A 19,614-nucleotide genomic window follows, 5' to 3' on the forward strand; every position below is an offset into this window, starting at 1 on the left:
ATATTCAATTTTAGTTTCTCATTTTTTTGTTTGAAACATGTCGTCATTCACTTTTAAAAAATCTCTGATTTTAATTATTGTGTCTAATTTCAAAAGTTGATATGTATACTTCATTAAAGTTGATTGGCATGTGTTTTTCTATTAGCTACATGTCAGATTTTTTTTTAATTACTTAATTGCTTATAAACTTAATTTATATAAAATAATACACAATCAATGTCTGAAATTAGATATGAAAATTAAAATTATAAATTTTTTAAAAATAAAAAATGAAATATCTCAATTTAAAAATGAAAATTAAAATCACGAATAGTTTAGGAGTGGGGGAAAATATTTTAATTAAAAATCTGAAGACTAAAATTACGGATTTAAAAAAAAAAGTGGATAACATTTTTTCCATTGGAACAAATGACTTTGCAATACATTATTAAATGTTGAGATAGGAAATCATTACTTAACCAATTCATGCAAATAAAAAAAATATTTTGCCGTCACTAATTATAATGACTCAAGTTAAACACTTATTTTATCAAGTTTAGTATTAAAGTAAATTTTCGTTTAAGTTTTAAATTTAATAATGTAAGATTAACAACTCATTTCTTGTACTACTAAAAGATATTTACAATATTCAAATATAAAGTCATTTAATACTTATTTTCTAAAATAATGAAAATATCTAACATATACATTAGGTGTTGTTTAACATATACGTTTCCTGCTAACTTATACGTTTATTGATGTATAAGATTAAAAAGAAGTAACATGATTTACTTTCGGATCTGATTTGTCTGCTGTTAAAATCTTTAAAAATAGTTTTCAGCTTTCTTTCCTATTTTGGCTATTATTTATTTTCCTCTTATTTAGGAATGCATCTTTCTAGGCTTTTCTTGTATCTGCCTCAAGTCTCTGACTTTGATTGGCTATTGCTGGGATAGGTAGTTAATGGATTGGATGAACGTGCATTCGTATTCTCTTCCAGTCTTTCTGCATTATTGGTTGTTGTGTGGTGTCTGCATATTTTACATTTTTAAATTAAGAAGCAACCACGAGGTGGCAATAATAGTGACCGATTAGTTTGAACACAAAGAAGCATTTATTTCAAGGATTAGTTTTTTATTTCCGAGAAAGTATGGGGTTGAGAAAATTTATTTCATATTTATTATAAGGTAATAAAATAATTATTGTCAGATATGTCATATATATATTTAGGTAAAAGAGTTTTTTTAAGATAAAAGAGATAATCTGTCAAACAAACGTTCCATAATAATTATTTAGGTAAATAGTTATTTTTTTTTATCTAAATGTATATGGTTAGTCACAGAATTGAGAAAAATAAAAAAAATATAAATATAAATAAATGATTATATTAGTTTAAATTTAAAAAGAGTATTATTATAAAAAAATTACTAAAGTAGTAATATTAATATATATTTAGGAATTAAAAGAGAAACAAATAGTTAAGTTCAGGAAACTTATTTAACATTCCAGGATATATTTGTTATAAGGAAAAAAAATTCATGTTTAAAAATCATGATTCTTAAAAGTAACTAAATATGGTTGGTAAAAAAATATTCTTGTAAGTTTCTTGAAGATTAAAGAGTATGTGACATTTTTAAAAAATATTTTAATTATTTATCGCATAATCTAATAAAAGAGTAACATTGTATTGTTATTATAGTAAAACTTTCTTTTAACTTGGAAAAATTAGATCACATCTCTCTATTGGAACAATTTTGTGGAAAACATAGCTAAAAAATATTGTTTCATAGAAATATTATTTTTTTAAAAGTAAACCAAATATTTTTTAAGCACCAGAGTGACTAACTGTTTACTCTAATTATTTTTAAAAAATAATCCAAATATGATTATGACAAAGCCAAATTAATCACTAATTAACTTACTGGATTTAGCTTAGTGATAAAGGATTTTCTTTTTTTACAGAGTGATAAAGTATTTGAGTAGTTTATTCTAACTTATTCCTGTCATTATATACCAAAAAATTCGAAGCACTAATCTTGCTTTGGTTAAATTTATAATTTTTTACATGTACATTTTTTTTTAAGTAACTGTATTCCAGTCACAGTTGTAATAAATTCTCCTTTGTCAAACTTTTTTTTCCACTAAAGATGTCTCAAGACAGATATTAATTATTTTGAGGCATAATGATTCTTAAAATAAATATTATTTCTTTCAAAAAAAATTCTTTTATAACAAAGTAATTTTATAGACACATAAATAAGAATTAAATCATTGTTAATAATGAACTCAACTATTTAATGATAATAGTGGACTTTGTTGAATTGTTAAATTATTTTTTTATCAATTAGTATTTATTTTCAACAATATTTTAAGGTCATCTATAAGTTTTTTTAGTTGACATCAAATAAGATGTTTGGGGTACTGCTTGTGAAGATAGAGTCAACATCAAAAGCACTATCTATGGAAATGAGGTGATTGTTTCTCCCACAATCATAGTTGTTGTGTTAGGTTGTTTGGAGGAAGGCCTTATGTTCGACAAAGACGGGGAGAAGAAGATGACCCGAAACACTATGGATAAATTGCTTTATCATGGCTTTAGACCTATTTCGTCTGAAAAGTAAGTTGTGAACAAGTTTTTGAGGTCTGCAAACATGATATATATATGTGCAGATTGATTAACAACATCATCTTTAAAATTGTGGTGCCTGAAACTAGTTCCAGAGACTATGCGAGTGACAAGGATAGGTTTTGCATTTACAATGTGATGGTGGGAAAAAAGGTCAACCCACCTAAGGTGATCTTTTACTATTGGTTGCAAGCATTCAAGGATCACTTTAATTAAAAGACGAAAAAGAACCCAATCCCTTTTGCATGTTGTTCACTCAAATCATGAGGGATGCAGGAACCGTTTGAAGGATCAACACAGTGATATAACAAGCCAAATCTCTCATTTTATTACTCATGGTACAAATGTACATCTTGGGATGAGAGCCTAGCTTCCCTAACCAACCACTATGATTACTCTTGAATGAGTAATTCCAAGCATTCAGTCTCTATTTATAGCTAACAACTAACTAACTAACTAACTGTCTTTCTTTAACTGACCTAAATAGTTAGAAAGCTAACTACTAAACTATAACTGATCTTAGTCGGCTACCTAACCCTAGTTCTGGCTACTTTGGCTTCCTCTTATACTTGCCATGGGTCCTTCCTTCATACATTTGCTTAACATGTAGCCTAACAATACTTCCCCCAAAAGGCCACCTTGTCCTCAAGGTGAAATGCAGGAAATTGCTGCTTCATAACAACAACCAATTCCCATGTGGCTTCAAAGTTAGGTAAATCTTTCCATTGGATGAGCACTTCAGTTGTGCCTGTAGGGTGTTTTCTGACAGCATTTACAGCTAGAAGCTCTACCCATAGTTCCAACCCATCAGTCAGCATAGGAGGCAAGGGTTGGGGTTTCACCACACGAGCAATGACTTTCTTTAATAGAAACAAATGAAAGACTAGATGAACTACTCTCAGGTGGTAGGTTGAGCTTGTAAGCTACTTTACCAATGACCTTAGAAATCTTCTATGGTCCATAAAATTAAGGGCTTAATTTCTCATTCAACTTTTTAGCCAAAGATTTCAAACGATATAGTTATAATTTCAGGTAAACCCAATCATCCACAGCTAAGTTAACATCCCTACGGTGTGTATTAGCATAGGCTTGCATCTGGTCCTAAGCCTTAAGCAAATTAGTTCATAGTTGGTCCAACAAAGAGTCTCTATCTTGGGTCATCCTGTTGACCTCTTCTATTGCTGAAGGAAACAATGATGCCTTTAAGTAATTGAGAGGTGGGTCTTTGCCATAGAAAGCCCTGAAAGGAGTGAGCTTAGATGAACTATTATAGTTGGAGTTAAACCAAAATTCTACCCAACTTAAGTAAGAAGGCTAGTGCTTCGGTTTTTCTCCTGTAACACACCTTAAGTATGTTTCTACTCCTCTATTGACCACCTCAGTCTGGCTATCCGTCTAAGGGTGATATGCTGAACTAAATTTCAATTTAGTTCCAAGAGATTTGAATAATTCCCTCAAAAATTGACTTTTAGAAAAATTTTATCCCGATCAGAAATTATGGTGTGTTGGAAACCCATGTAATTTCAAAACCTCCTGGACAAATAGATCAACTATGTCCTTTGAAGTGAAGGGGTGGCTAATGGGGATAAAATGAGCATACTTAGTCAATCTGTCTACCACAACCAGAATTGCATTCTTTCCTTGTGCTCTCGGTAGTCCCTTTATGAAATCTATAGATATATCAGACCAAACTTATGTAGGGATAGGAAGAGGTTGCAACAAACCAGTCGGGGATAAGGCCTAGTATTTATTCTATTGGCATGTTTCACATGTAGCCATAAACCGTAAGATGTCTCGCCTCATACCTTCCTAATAAACTAAGGCTGCTACCCTTTTAAATGTTCTAAAAAACCCTAAATGACCCCCCTACAACATAGTTATGATACTCTGTCATAAGTGTTTGCACCTTGGGAGATGTTTTAGAAATTACTAACTTGCCTTTATACCATAATTTTTTTATCCTATAAGGAGTATCCTGGATGTGCAGATCCATTTACCAATAAATCCTGCATGATTTTCTATAGTTTTAGGTCAGCCAAAACTTCAGACTCCAACTCTTCCTCATCAGAAAATCAAATCATAGAAATGGCCGAATATGTCATTCTTCTAGATAATGCATTCACTGCCTTGTTTTCACATCCTGGCTTATACACTATATCAAAATCAAACCCCATTAGTTTGAAGTTCATTCAAACTTATCTTCTCCAAGTAATCTCTGATCATTTAAAAACTTCAAACTTTTCTAATTTGTTAATATAGTGAATTTGTAGCCCATTAAGTAGTGTCTCCATTTCTTTACTGCCAACACAATAGCCATGAGTTCTCTCTCATAAATTGACTTTTTTTAGCCCTATCGAAGAGAGTTTGGCTTAGAAAACCAATGGTCTCCCCTGCTGCATCAACATTGCCCCTAATCCTTTATTAGATGCATCAGACTTCATAGTGAAGTGTTGAGTAAAATCAGGTGCAATGAGAACAGGAATTTCTACCATTGCATTCTTCAATTTTCTGGTAGCTTCCTTAGTCTTCTCATTCCATTGAAAACCATTATTCTTTAGCAAGTTATACAGAGGCCTTGCAATCCTACCATAATTATGAACGAAACGTCTGTAATACCCCGTGAGACCCAGAAATCCCCTTAAGGATTTCACTTCGCTAGGAGTAGGCTAGCTTCTCATGACCTCTAGTTTTTAGGGATCTGCAACTACACCTTCCCTAGAAATTATGTGCCCCAAATACTCTAATTGACTCTGCACGAAACTTCACTTTTTCTTGTTGACCAACAACTTATTCTTAGCCAATAGGGATAGGAAAACTCTCACATAAGTCCTATGATCCTCTTTACTTCTGCTATAGATGAGGATATCATAAAAAAAATACCAAGGAAAACTTCCTTAGGTAGGGCCACATGACTTCATTCATTAATGCTTGGAATGTGGAAGGCGCATTCGTAAGACCAAAAGGCATTACTACAAATTCATAATGGCCTTCATGGGTTCTAAATGTAGTTTTTGGGATATCTTCTTTGTGAATGTATGTATACATGATTTTGATGATGTCAAAGAAGAATCTAACAAGGCTGCTTCAAATGATAAGCATTTGCTTCAAGAATAATTCAAGATTGCTTCAACAAACAAAGCCTTGTTTCAAGATTCACTAAAGACCAAGCCTTGCCTTAAAACAATGTGCTTTCAAGACATGCAAGGCTCTGGTAATCGATTACCAGGAAGTGTAATCGATTACCAGAAGACAGGGTTGAGAAATAGCTGTTGAAAAAGGTTTTGAATTTGAATTTTCAACATGTAATCGATTACCATATGTCTGTAATCGATTACCAGCAACGAAACTTTGGAAATTCAAATTCAAAAGTCATAACCCTTCAAATTATAATTGTGTAATCGATTACACAAACATTGTAATCGATTACCAGTGGAAAGTTTTCAGAAAATCTGCCAACAGTCACATCTTTTCATTAGATTTGTGAATGGTCATCAAAGGCCTATAAATAGGTGACTTGGGTAAGAATTTTAGACAGAGAGTATTTTTGGTCCAAAATGTCTTATCCTCTCAAAAGACAATGAGAGAGATTCCAAAAGAACTTCATTGTCAAATGCTCTCTCAAAAGAAATCCTTGACCAAACACTTGCAAAATCTATAAGGATTCTTACATGATCTTCATTGTAATATTCTTCTCTTGAAGAGAGAATTCTTCTTCTATTCTTCTTATTCAATGAGATTGGTTAAGAGACTGTGAGTCTCTTGTTGTAAAGCATCTGAACACAAGGGATGGGTTGTCCCTGTGTGGTTCAGACTTTGTAAAGGATTTTACAAAGATAGTGGAAATCTCAAGTGGGTTGCTTGAGTACTGGATGTAGGCACGGGAAGTGGCCGAACCAGTATAAAATTGTGTTTGCATTTTCTCTTCCCTTATCTTATTTATTTTGTTGCAATCAATTGTGTCTTGCATGTTTAAAGAACATTGTTAAATTGATTGTTGTTGCTTCTTCTGTATTCTAAGCCTATCCCTCGTAAGATTATTGAGGCCACAAGGTCCAACATTCTTCCTTTATTCTTATTTGATGATAACCAGACTTAAGATCCAGTTTAGTAAAATTACTACACCCCCTGATTCATCCAAGAGTTCATCAATAATAGGTATAGGAAATATATTGGGGACCGTTATTTTATTGAGATCCCTATAATCCACACAAAATCTCTATCCTCTATCTTTCTTTTTCACTAATATAATAGGGCTTGCATAAGGGCTAATTTTGGGCCTAATAATCCCTGAATTCAGTATGTCATCAATTAGCTTCTCAATTTCATTTTTCTGGTAATGAGGGTACCTATAGGGCAATATGTTGGGGATTTTAGCTCCATTTTTTTTAACTCAATGCTATGGTCTTGTCTCCTTGAAGGAAGGAGACCACTAGGGTCTTGAAAAACCTCATTATATTCCTCAAGAATACCTTCCATCCATGCAGGTATCAAGTTTACTTCATGTACAACTTGTAGATCCTGGCAGCACAACAGGAATCCCTCTTCTTCATTTCGTAGGACCTTGACAATGGATCTCAGTGAAACAGTAGATCTGGTCATTGTAGGTTCTCCCTTTAATGTGAATGACCCTTCAGTTATAGGTATCTTCAGAGTTAACTCTCTAAAATTTTCCCTTATCTTACCTAGAGATGTCAGCCATTCCATCCCTAATGCCACATCCACTCCCATCATTTCAAAGACAAATAAGTCTTATTGGATTTTCATTCCTTGGATCTGTAATTTGACATTCTTGCAAACTCCTTCACACCAGATTTTTCATCCATCCCCTACTTCCACAGTATATGGTTTAGTAAGTGTGATTGGTATTTATTGTTGTTCCACTACTGCAGCAGAAATGAAATTATGAGAGGCACCACAATCCACTAATACAATGACTCTGTTTTTGGCAATATTGCCCCATAGTCTAATGGATTTTTTTGAAGTCAATCCTAACATATTGTACAGGGATAGCTGAATACTTTGCAGTTATTTCTCATGTCTTGCCTTCTTTTCCCTTTTGACTTCTTCATCTTTTCCTTCTCCCAAAATAAGGACTTGGAATTGTTTATTGGTTTATGTATGAACATGGCCAAATTTCCCATCACAATGATAACAAAGTCCTTTTTTTGCCCCCTCCTAGAACTCAACATCCGAAAGCCTCCTAAAAGGCTTATCTTTATATGCCCTAGTGTGTTGGATCAAGTGGTCTCGAAATAATTAAGAAGGGGGGGGGGGGGTTGAATTAATTATTAACGAACCTTTACTAATTAAAAAACTATCATTCTTAGGCTTTTACTATAATGTTAAGAAAGTAAAGAACAAAAATAGAAACTTAACCAAAAGTAAAAGCGATAATTAAAGTGCACAGTGGAAATTAAAGAGTGTAGGGAAGAAGAAGACAAACACAAGATTTTTATACTGGTTCGACAACAACCCGTGCCTACATCCAGTTCCCAAGCGACCTGCGGTCCTTGAGATTTCTTTTCAACCTTGTAAAAACCTTTACAAGCAAAGATCCACAAGGGATGTACCCTCCCTTGTTCTCTTTGTAACAACCAAGTGGATGTACCCTCTGTTGGATCAAGTGGCCTCAGAATAAATAAGAAGGGGGGGGGGTGAATTAATTATTTCTAAACCTTTACTAATTAAAAATTACTCTTCTAAGGATTTTAATAAATTGTTAAGAAAATGAGGAGTAGAAGAGAAACTTAACAGAAAGTAAAAGCGAAAACTAAATGCACAACGAAAAGTAAAAGAGTAGGGAAGAAGGAGACCAACAACAAGAGTTTTTATACTGGTTCAGCAACAACCCGTGCCTACATCCAGTCCCCAAGCGACCTACGGTCCTTGAGATTTCTTTCAACCTTGTAAAAATCCTTTTACAAGCAAAGATCCACAAGGGATGTACCCTCCCTTGTTCTCTTTGAACATAGTGGATGTACCCTCCATTAGAACTGATCCACAAGAGATGTACCCTCTCTTGTTCTCAGTCAACAACCCAAGTAGATGTACCCTCTACTTGTACCACAAAGGATGTACCCTCCAATGTGTTAAGACAAAGATCTCAAGCGGTTAAACCTTTGATACTTTGTGAATGGGGATACAAAAGAATTCTCAGGTGGTTAGTCCTTTGAACACTTTTGTATTAGGGAAAGGGAAGAATCAAAAGAATTCTCAGACTGTGTCGTTTTGAATTCTTTTACAAGGGAGAAGGGAGACACAAAAGAATTCAGGCGGTTAGTCCTTTGTTCTTTTGGAAAAGGGAGAAGAAAGACACAAAAAGAATTTAGGCGGTTAGTCCTTGGTGAATTCTTTTTGGCAAAGGGAGAAGAGAATGAAAAGATGAATAGCACAAGTTTTCAAGGTTTAGAAAACCAGAAAAACTTTGGAAAGCTTTTGGTACAAAGAAGAAGAAGAAGTTCAAAGAGATTTAAGATTGATTGAATAAGTGTTCAAGATTCTTGAAATGCAAAACAAAGCCTTGCTTTTATAGACTCTTCATGTCTGGTCAAGACAACCATTAGAAGAGTTATGACTTTTAGAAAAACTTAAAAACCAATTTGAAAAAGTCAAAAACTATTTGAAGAGTTACATCTTTTGATTTTATTCAAAAATAATCACTGGTAATCGATTACCAAATCAGTGTAATCGATTACACAAAGCTTTTATGTGAAAGGATGTGACTCTTCATATTTGAATTTGAATTTCAACGTTCAAAGGCACTGGTAATCGATTACCAATACATTGTAATCGATTACAACATTTTGAAATTAATTGGAACGTTGTAAATTCAATTTGAAAACTTTTTCAAAACAATTTTGCTACTGGTAATCGATTAGAACAATCTGGTAATCGATTACCAGAGAGTAAAAACTCTTTGGTAAACATGTTTTGAGAAAAATCATGTGCTACTCAATTTTTGAGAAAAACTTTTCATACTTATCTTGATTAAGCCTTCTCTTGATTCTTGAATCTTGAGTCTTGAATCTTGATCTTGATTCTTGAGATCTTGAACCTTGAATCTTGACTCTAAACTTTCTTCTTGAGTCTTGAATTCTTCTTGATTCTTATCTTGAACTCTTGAATTGTTCTTGATTCACTTGAGTTGTTCTTTGATTGATCTTTGAGCTTTTTGTCATCACCTTTGTCATCATCTTTTGTTATCATCATTGTTATCATCAAAACACCTTTGAATCACCTTTGATTCACCATGAAGCTTTGCTTCTACAATCTCCCCCTTTTTGATGATGACAACTTCTGAAATCAAGAAACACACACACACTTTTTCCTAGTCGATCACTCACATAAATTCTCCCCCTTTGTTTTTGAATTTGTGCATATCTTAAAATTAAATTGATTACTCATGTGAGTTCTTGATTTTAATCCCATTTCTCTCCCCCTTTGGCATCAACAAAAAGCCAAAGTGCGTAACAAATTTGAAATAATCAAACATAACTAAACATCCATACAACATTCTAACAACTAAACCATGAAGCAAGAATCATGAAGCAACAATCATAAATAGATTATCTATAAAACCCATATAGTCAAATAACATACTTAATATTTGTTCAAACATACCATGCAAATAGGGAAATAGTAAATTGTTCAAATACCATAATAATATAGCCAAAATACAAGGCTGAAAATCAAAGTACTAATAATATAAAAATAGAGATCTAAGATGATGGTGGCGGCGGTGGTGGAAGATCAAAGCTTGAACGAATGTAAGACACATCTTCTTCAACCTTTGTGATTCTTGACTCCATTTCATTGAAGCGCATATCCACTTGCAATTCCAAAGTGTCAAACCTCTCACCAACAAAGGTTTGAAGACCATCAAACCTGTCCATAATCTTCGAAAGAAGAGATGAATCTTCTCCCTCATGTCCTTCTTCACCAACATTTCTAGCACCCTTCTTCACCCAAGAGCCATCATGCTCCTTTATATAACCAAAGGATGCTATGACTGAAGCGCCTATAAGGAATGATCTCTTGATTGGAACATAAGGTTCAGAATCAAGAGGGATGTTGAAGTGTTGAAGGAAAAGGGTAACAAGATAAGGATAAGGCAAAGGGGCATTCAATCGCAATGCCTTATGCATGCGATATCTAACAAGGTGTGCCCAATCAATTTGTAAACCTTTATGAAAGGCCCACATGACAATGAGATCTTCTTCAGAAACCTGGGCAAGGTTTGAAGATCTAGGAAGCAAGATGCAAACAATAAGGTAATGGAGGATGCGGCTTTCAAAAGCCAATGAACCGGCAAGAAGCCTTCCGGTCATATCCGCTTGATTGGTACAAACCAATCGGTAGACATCATGTACAGAGAAATCAAACTTCCAATCATCAATCAGTGCACCTTCAAATGGTACACCTTCGCTTGGCAATTGGGTTAAATCATAGAATAGGGGCTGGTCAATGACCATCTTAGTCCCATAAACCTCAGACATTAGGTTACCTTCATGGATTTATAGATTAGAATAAAAGGCTTTGACTAGTTAAGAATAAATAGGTAATTTCAGAGACATGAATGGAATAAGATTGGAGTTTTCAAATGCTTGAAGGCATTCAAAACTCTCATTTGAGAAGAAATCCATATCTATGAATTTTGGGTCGATAATGGAACGAGAGGAAAAGAGGTTTGTGTACCGTATACGTTGTTTCTCTGATGAGAACAATGATCCAGAGGGAATGGAGGAAGGAATTGGGGTTTCCTGTGCCCCGGAATGCCGTTGACTCCGACTCGAAGTGCCTTTCCGCTTCTTCGATGGTTCCTCCATTTGAGGAGTTTTTTCGGAATTTCAATCAGTTCAAATGAAAGAGATTGAAAAAATATGAAGTTTGGGCTTTGTAGGGAGTGATTTGGACAAGAATTGAGTGAGATATGGCTGGAAGAAAAATTGGGGGCGAGGGTTTTTCGAGAGAGAGGCTTGTTGCAGGTATCAGAATTTGAAATCTGAATATATAGGTGCAGGGACGCGTTGTAATCAATTACACAAATATGGTAATCGATTACCAGAGAGCAACATAGCCAGAAATAACTGCTTGTAATCGATTACACTATTATGGAAATCGATTACCAGAGGTCATTTTAGCCAGAAAATAAAAAACAAAAGGCTTTCTAGGAGAGAAGAAGTTTTGAGTAAATATCAAAATACTTTTTCATAAGAAATATATTTAAAAATACTTTATGAATAGTTCTCAATCATGTAATTCACACATCATATTATGCATGAACATTAAAACATGCAAATAATCAATATTATCAAAACAATTAACACAAGTATGAAGAGTATTGAAATAAATGAATGAATATTTCATGCAAATAAGATGAAATCAATCAAGAACATATACTCATGATTTCAAACAATCAAAAAACAAAACAAATACAAAATTGTTAGTCATCATAATCAAATTGTTTGAATAAAAATTTCAATTTTAAGAGAAATTTAATAAGATAATGGTTTTGATATTACCTTTTTCAGGATTGAAGTATCTAGATCTTCAAAGATGAGGATCATGCTTTTTCTTCTTGTTTTTCATCCTTGAGAGATGTTCTCATCACTTTCATAATCTTTGGTTAGAAGATTAATCTCCTTTTCTGAATCATCGGATGAATCATTGTCATCCCATGCAATGTATGCTTTCTTAGTTCTTCTTTCATCAAATCTTTTCTTTTCACTTTTCTCTGACCATTCTTCATTTGAAGGACAATTGGCCTTGATGTGACCAATTTGGTTGAATTTGTAGCACCTAAGGACTTGAGAATCATCTTGTGATTTTCTTCCATTATTGAAATTCTGATGCCTGTCAATTCTTCTTTTCTTGATGTATTTCTGAAATTTCTTAACAAAGAAGGAAAAATCTTCTTCATCATCTGAATCTTCTTCTTCGTTTTCTTCTTGTACTAAAGATGAGGCTTTAAGGGCTATGCTTCTCTTCTTTTTGTAATTTTCTTCATTCTGATTGAGGCGTTGAAGTTCCATCTCGTGTTCCTGCAATTTACCAAATAAAGTAGCAGGAGACATGGAAGAAAGGTCTTTACTTTCAGAAATAACAGTTACCATGGGCTGCCATTCCCTACTTAAACATCTTAAGACTTTATTAATTAAATCCTCATTAGGAAAGATTTTTCCTAAAGATGCAAGATGGTTTACTATATGAGTAAATCTTTTTTGCAAACTATGGATATTTTCATTCAGGTTCATCCTAAATAATTCATATTCATGGGTAAGGGTATTTATTCTAGATCTTTTTACATCTGTGGTTCCTTCATGGGTTAACTGGAGAGTATCCCACATATCCTTGGCATTAGTACAATTTGACACTCTGAAGTACTCAACTATTCCTAGGGCTGAAGTGATGATGTTTTTGGCTTTGAGATCGTACTGGATTTTTCTCCTATCTTCTTCTGTCCACTTATCTCTAGGTTTTTGGGTTGTAGTGCTTGTGCTTACATCTACTATAGTGGGTGTGTGTGGTCCTAATTCTATTGCTTCCCAAATATTTAGATCTATGGCTTCAATGAATATCTGCATGCGGGTTTTCCAATAATGATAACCCTCACCATTGAAAATGGGTGGTCTGTGAATGGAATTTCCTTCAGGAAACAAGGGATTTGAGGAGGCCATTTATCTTGAAGTGGTTAGACTTTCTACAAGAAACCTGCTCTGATACCACTTGATGGATCAAGTGGCCTCAGAATAATTATGAAGCGGGGGTTGAATTAATTATTTTTAAACCTTTACTAATTAAAAATTACTCTTCTAAGGCTTTTACTAAATTGTTAAGAAAATGAGGAGTAGAAGAGAAACTTAACAGAAAGTAAAAGCGGAAATTAAATGCATAGCGGAAAGTAAAAGAGTAGGGAAAAAGGAGACAAACACACAAGAGTTTTTATACTGGTTCGGCAACAACTCGTGCCCACATCCAGTCCCCAAGCGACCTGCGGTCCTTGAGATTTCTTTTAACCTTGTAAAAATCCTTTTACAAGCAAAGATCCACAAGGGATGTACCCTCCCTTGTTCTCTTTGAACCTAGTGGAAGTACCCTCCACTAGAACTGATCCACAAGAGATGTACCCTCTCTTGTTCTCAGTCAACAACCCAAGTAAATGTACCCTCTACTTGTACCACAAAAGATGTACCCTCCAATGTGTTAAGACAAAGATATCAGGCGGTTAAACCTTTGATACTTTGTGAATGGGGATACAAAAGAATTCTCAGGTGGTTAGTCCTTTGTACACTTTTGTATTAGGGAAAGGGAAGAATCAAAAGAATTCTCAGACTGTGTCGTTTTGAATTCTTTGACAAGGGAGAAGGGAGACACAAAAGAATTCAGGCGGTTAGTCCTTTGTTCTTTTTGGAAAATTGAGAAGAAAGACACAAAAAGAATTCAGGCGGTTAGTCCTTGGCGAATTCTTTTTGGCAAAGGGAGAAGAGAATGAAAAGATGAATAGCACAAGTTTTCAAGGTTTAGAAAACCAAAAAAACTTTGGAAAGCTTTTGGTACAAAGAAGAAGAAGAAGTTCAAAGAGATTTAGGTCTTGTAAAAGATTGATTGAATAAGTGTTCAAGATTCTTGAAATGCAAAACAAAGTCTTGCTTTTATAGACTCTTCATGTCTGGTCAAGACAACCATTAGAAGAGTTATGACTTTTAGACAAACTTAAAACCCAATTTGAAAAAGTCAAAAACTATTTGAAGAGTTACATCTTTTGATTTTATTCAGAAACAAGCACTGGTAATCGATTACCAAATCAGTGTAATCGATTACACAAAGCTTTTATGTGAAAGGATGTGACTCTTCATATTTGAATTTGAATTTCAACGTTCAAAGGCACTGGTAATCGATTACCAAAACATTGTAATTGATTACAAATTTTTGAAATTAATTGGAACGTTGTAAATTCAATTTGAAAAATTTTTCGAAACAATTTTGCTACTGGTAATCGATTACAACAATCTGGTAATCGATTACCAGAGAGTAAAAACTCTTTGTTAAACATGTTTTGAGAAAAATCATGTGCTACTCAATTTTTGAGAAAAATTTTTCATACTTATCTTGATTAAGCCTTCTCTTGATTCTTGAATCTTGAGTCTTGAATCTTGATCTTGATTCTTGAGATCTTGAACCTTGAATCTTGATTCTTGACTCTAAACTTTCTTCTTGAGTCTTGAATTCTTCTTGATTCTTATCTTGAACTCTTGAATTGTTCTTGATTCACTTGAGTTTTTCTTTGATTGATCTTTGAGCTTTTTGTCATCACCTTTGTCATCATTTTTTGTTATCATCATTGTTATCATCAAAACACCTTTGAATCACCTTTTGATTCACCATGAAGCTTTGCTTCTACACTCTCCACTTGAACTGATCCACAAGAGATGTACCCTCTCTTGTTCTCAGTCACAACAACCCAAGTAGATGTACCCTCTACTTGTACCACAAAGGATGTACCCTCTAATGTGTTAAGACAAATTTCTCAAGCGGTTAGTCCTTCGAAACTTTGTGAAGGGGATACAAAAGATATCTCAGGCGGTTAGTCCTTTAAAATCTTTTGTATAAGGGAAAGGAAAGAAATAAAAGAATTCTCAGACTGTGTCATTTTGAATTCTTTGACAAGGGAGAAGGGGGACACAAAAGAATTCTGGCGGTTAGTCCTTCGTTCCTTTGGAAAAGGGAGAAGAGAGACACAAAAAGAATTCAGGCGGTTAGTCCTTGTCGAATTCTTTTTGGCAAAGGGAGAAGATAATAAAAGATATAGCACACTTCTGTTTTCAATGTTTGGAAAACCATAAAACTTTAGAAAGTTTTTGCAAAGGAAGAAGAAGAAGAAGTTCAAGAAAATCTTCAAAGAGATTCAAAGGTTGTAAAAGAATATGTGGAAGAATTGTTTGTAAAGGTTGTAAGTGTTGTTCAAATGCAAATCAAGGTCTTGCTTTTATAGACTCTTTAAGTCTGGTCAAGAAAACCATTGGAAGAATTATAACCTTTAGAAAAGTCTGAAAACCTTTGGAAGAGTTACATCTTTTGATTTTTGTTCAAAACTTGTCACTGGTAATCGATTACCAAATCCTTGTAATCGATTACACAAAGCATTTTATGAAAGGATGTGACTCTTCACAATTGAATTTGAATTCCAACGTTCAGATGCACTGGTAATTGATTACCAATATCTTGTAATCGATTACACCATTTTGAAATTAATTGGAACGTTGCAAATTCAATTGATAACTTTTGAAATCAAACTTTGCCACTGGTAATCGATTACAGGAAACTGGTAATCGATTACCAGAGAGTAAAAACTCTGGTAACTTAGAAAATTTTGAGAAAACTCTGTTGAAAAACAAAATTGTGCTATGTTTGTTTTTTGAAAAATCTTTTCAATACTTCCATTGTGAAGTCTTCTTGATTTCTTCTCTTGGAACTTGAATTCATCTTTTCTTGAATCTTGAAATCAAACTTCTCATGATTCTTGAATTGTTGACTCAATTTTGAAATCATTCTCTTGGGCATTTTGTCATCATCTTTTGTTATCATCAAAACATCTTGAATCAACTTGATTCATCACCATGAAGCTTGCTTCTACATAGTGGACTTCACACTATTTGATTTCGAGCTCGAACTTGTCTCTCTTATTTTGACCATGGTGCCTTTGTTTCTTGGATCCCATGTTATAGTTCTTGAGGAATTATAACTTCTAGTTGGACCACCTCTATTTCCTCCAACATGACCTTTTTCCATTAGTGAATTTTTCTCATTTATCCTTTGCCCATAGTCCATTAGATCAGGGAGAAAGTTTACTGGATGCAACTTCAACTTTGCCCCTCACCACCTTTTTCCGCCCATTCAGAAATATCCCTTTCAAATACTCAGGTTCTATTCCTCTCAGTGGACTTTCATACAATTCAAACTTCTTGCAATATTCTTCTACCATTCCTTCATGTTTTAGACTAAGTAGTAACTCATAGGGGCTTTGGTTCATCGAAGGCTGAAATCGCTGAATCACAGCTTGCTTGAAATCGATCCAATTAGGGCATTTTCGTGCAAAATTCCCACCATTAGTACTAGGTTAGTGCCTTCCCTTCCATTGTGGCCATGGCTGCCTACATTCAATCTTATTCCTTTACACCTTTAATCTCGAAATAGCGTTCCACCTTATTCGTCTAGCCAAACACATCTTCTCCGTCAAAAATTGGAATCTCAAGATTCTGCCACTTTAACTCTCGATCGATATAATCGTGATTATGACATCCTGCATGGTCATGATTTTCGCTTCCATGATCGGTGCTCGATAAGTTTGACACCGCCGCCATTAGCTTCGCCATTTGTGCCTTCAGTTTCTCTCGCTCGATGTGTTCATCTTCAAACAATCGCTTCAGACTTGCAACATCCTCATGCGTGTTGATTATGCCTTCAAAACCTCATTCCAGAAATTCCACACGCACATCCATGTTTGCTCGCTTTGAAACCATGAATAGCTTCACATCTCAGGATCAAAATTTTTCTCTGATAGCAATGATAAAACAAGTCAAATATCCCGTTTTATTACTCTTGTGGTACAAATGTACATCTAGGGATTAGAGCCTAGCCTCCCTAACCAACCATTATGATTACTCCCGAATGAGTAATTCTAGGTAGTTAGTCTTTATTTATAGCTAATGACTAACTAACTAATTGCCTTTAACTGACCTAAACAGCTACAAGGCTAACTATTAAACTGTAAATAATCTTAGTCAAATACCTAACCTTGGTTCTGGTTGCTTTGGCTACTAGTATGGCTTCCTCCTATACTTGCCATGGGTCATTCCTTCATACACTTGCTTAACAGGTAGCCTAACACACAGTTGACTGGAACAACTTTTGTAAGAATGGGTATTGTTGACAATTTCTTTGACTTTAACAAACATCAAATTGAAAAGAAATTCAAGAAGGGAACCTAAGGAACCAAAGTTTATGATGGGCCAAATATAAGGCTTTCAAGATCAGTAAATGGATCTTGAGTCTACAACTACGTCTCAATAGACGTAGGGGGAGCTAGCCCAAACCTACCCCTCAAACTAAGCATACACAATCCAAACCCAAACTCCCTACCAAAAGGCAGACCTAACACTCGTTCTGAACCTGAATCTGAACCAATCACCAAAATGTTAACCATCAAAATCAAACATTCTTGATCAAACTCACCACCCAAGGATCAGGAATTTGATGTTGAGATTCTTGAGACTTCTACACTCCCAACCCTTTCCTTCAATAGCCTTTCCACCTCAATATCCACCTCCACCACCACCTCAACCTAAACAAGCACCAGCTTTCTCCTTACAAGCAAGAAGGAAGTTGAAGCTTTGAGGAAAGCTAAAAATAAGTAACTTGGACAATTTTGGAAGGCATGGACTCTACTTAGAATGAAGCTCTGGAGGAAGCTATGTTTCAGTTTTGTCATTGAAGCATCTGTATGAATACCAAAGGAAGAGGACACAATAGGGACAAACTCTGGTGCTGAAAGAGTTTATACAAAGTATATGCCTGGAGCTAGTGAGAAAGTAGTTGATCCTACCCTGTCTGATGAAATGGATGAAGACAAACTCAATAGGATGGAAGATGAGTATAGAGTTCCAGAGTATGTATCCATTGATACAATGACCAAGAGTCTGGAGAAAAAGAAGAAGGTTGATCTTGCTATTGGATGGTCCAGTGCTAACAAACTTGGTCCTTAGATAATTAAAACAAGTTGAGCCTAGCTAGCAAAATCAAGTATCAGATAAAATAAGAAATGCTTGCAACCAAAAATATCTTCAATATTTTTATGAGCATCTTGTCTAACCCTATGGCCATCTACATGCAAACAAACATTTGCCTCAATTAGGTTGAATTACATAGGATTGTGAGAGTCGAACAACTTACAATTAAGGTGGTGGAGCCATTAGAGAACAACCGCAAGAAACATGTGTGTAGTGGCAGAACTGCACACTACCAAAGAAGCTCAAGATTCATAATATCTTGTTATCTTCTTTCCTTACCATCACCACACGTTGCAACTCTCTAAAGCTTGAGTTGGGGAAACCAAAGAATAGTGGTGACAAGCACAATTGGGGTTGTGTTATATATAACCAAATAAGATCCCAATTTTTTTTCCGTTACCAACATCCCACAGGATACCCGAAAAGGAAACGCGAGTTACTAAAAGGATACAAAGAACTTGAAATTTCAATTGAAAACAAAATGTAAAAAACCATCAATATTGGACAAGTCATAAATAATAGTAAGTTTGATTTGATACTACAAATGTATTTGAATGTGTTGAAAAATGTACAAAAAGAAAGAGAAGAATTAATAAAAATGAATAACTCGAAACAAAATAAATAAGACATGCAATTTTCATTTTAAGTAAAATATTATCCTACTATATATTCTAGCATGTGCTATGTGTCTGTCCTCTTCATTTTTTCTTTCAACCCTAAACCCAAACATATTATTTCTTATCTAACATTTTCGCACTAACATTAACTTTAGTTTATAGAAATTTCTCATTTTCATTAAATTTTAGACATGTTGGTTGTCGGAAGCTCGAACAATACTAGTTGAAACAAATTGCTATATAATAAATAAGGATAACTACCTAATTTGGTACTTGAATTTGTATGGCGTTTACACTTGAGTGTCTGAAAGATGAAAAAATAAAATTTTATCCATAAATTTTCAAAAAATACGACAAATATGTTTTACCGTCAATTTTCTCAGTTAACCCAAATGGTTAATTCTACGTGGTGTCGTTGGACCAATTTGTCATTCTAAATTTTGTTGTGTGTGTGGCTGACATGGTAGAAATAAATTGTCACCAAAATTTTGACAGACTAATTTCTTATGTCTTTTTCTTTCCCTTCCTTTGTTCTTCCCCTTTCTTTCTTCATTGCACCTTGGTCCTCTCCACCTCTGTTGTGCCTCCACACTCTCCACCATTGTAG

Source organism: Glycine max, chromosome 15 (genome assembly GCF_000004515.6).
Source record: "Glycine max cultivar Williams 82 chromosome 15, Glycine_max_v4.0, whole genome shotgun sequence".
In the NCBI taxonomy this organism is placed as follows: Eukaryota; Viridiplantae; Streptophyta; class Magnoliopsida; order Fabales; family Fabaceae; genus Glycine; species Glycine max.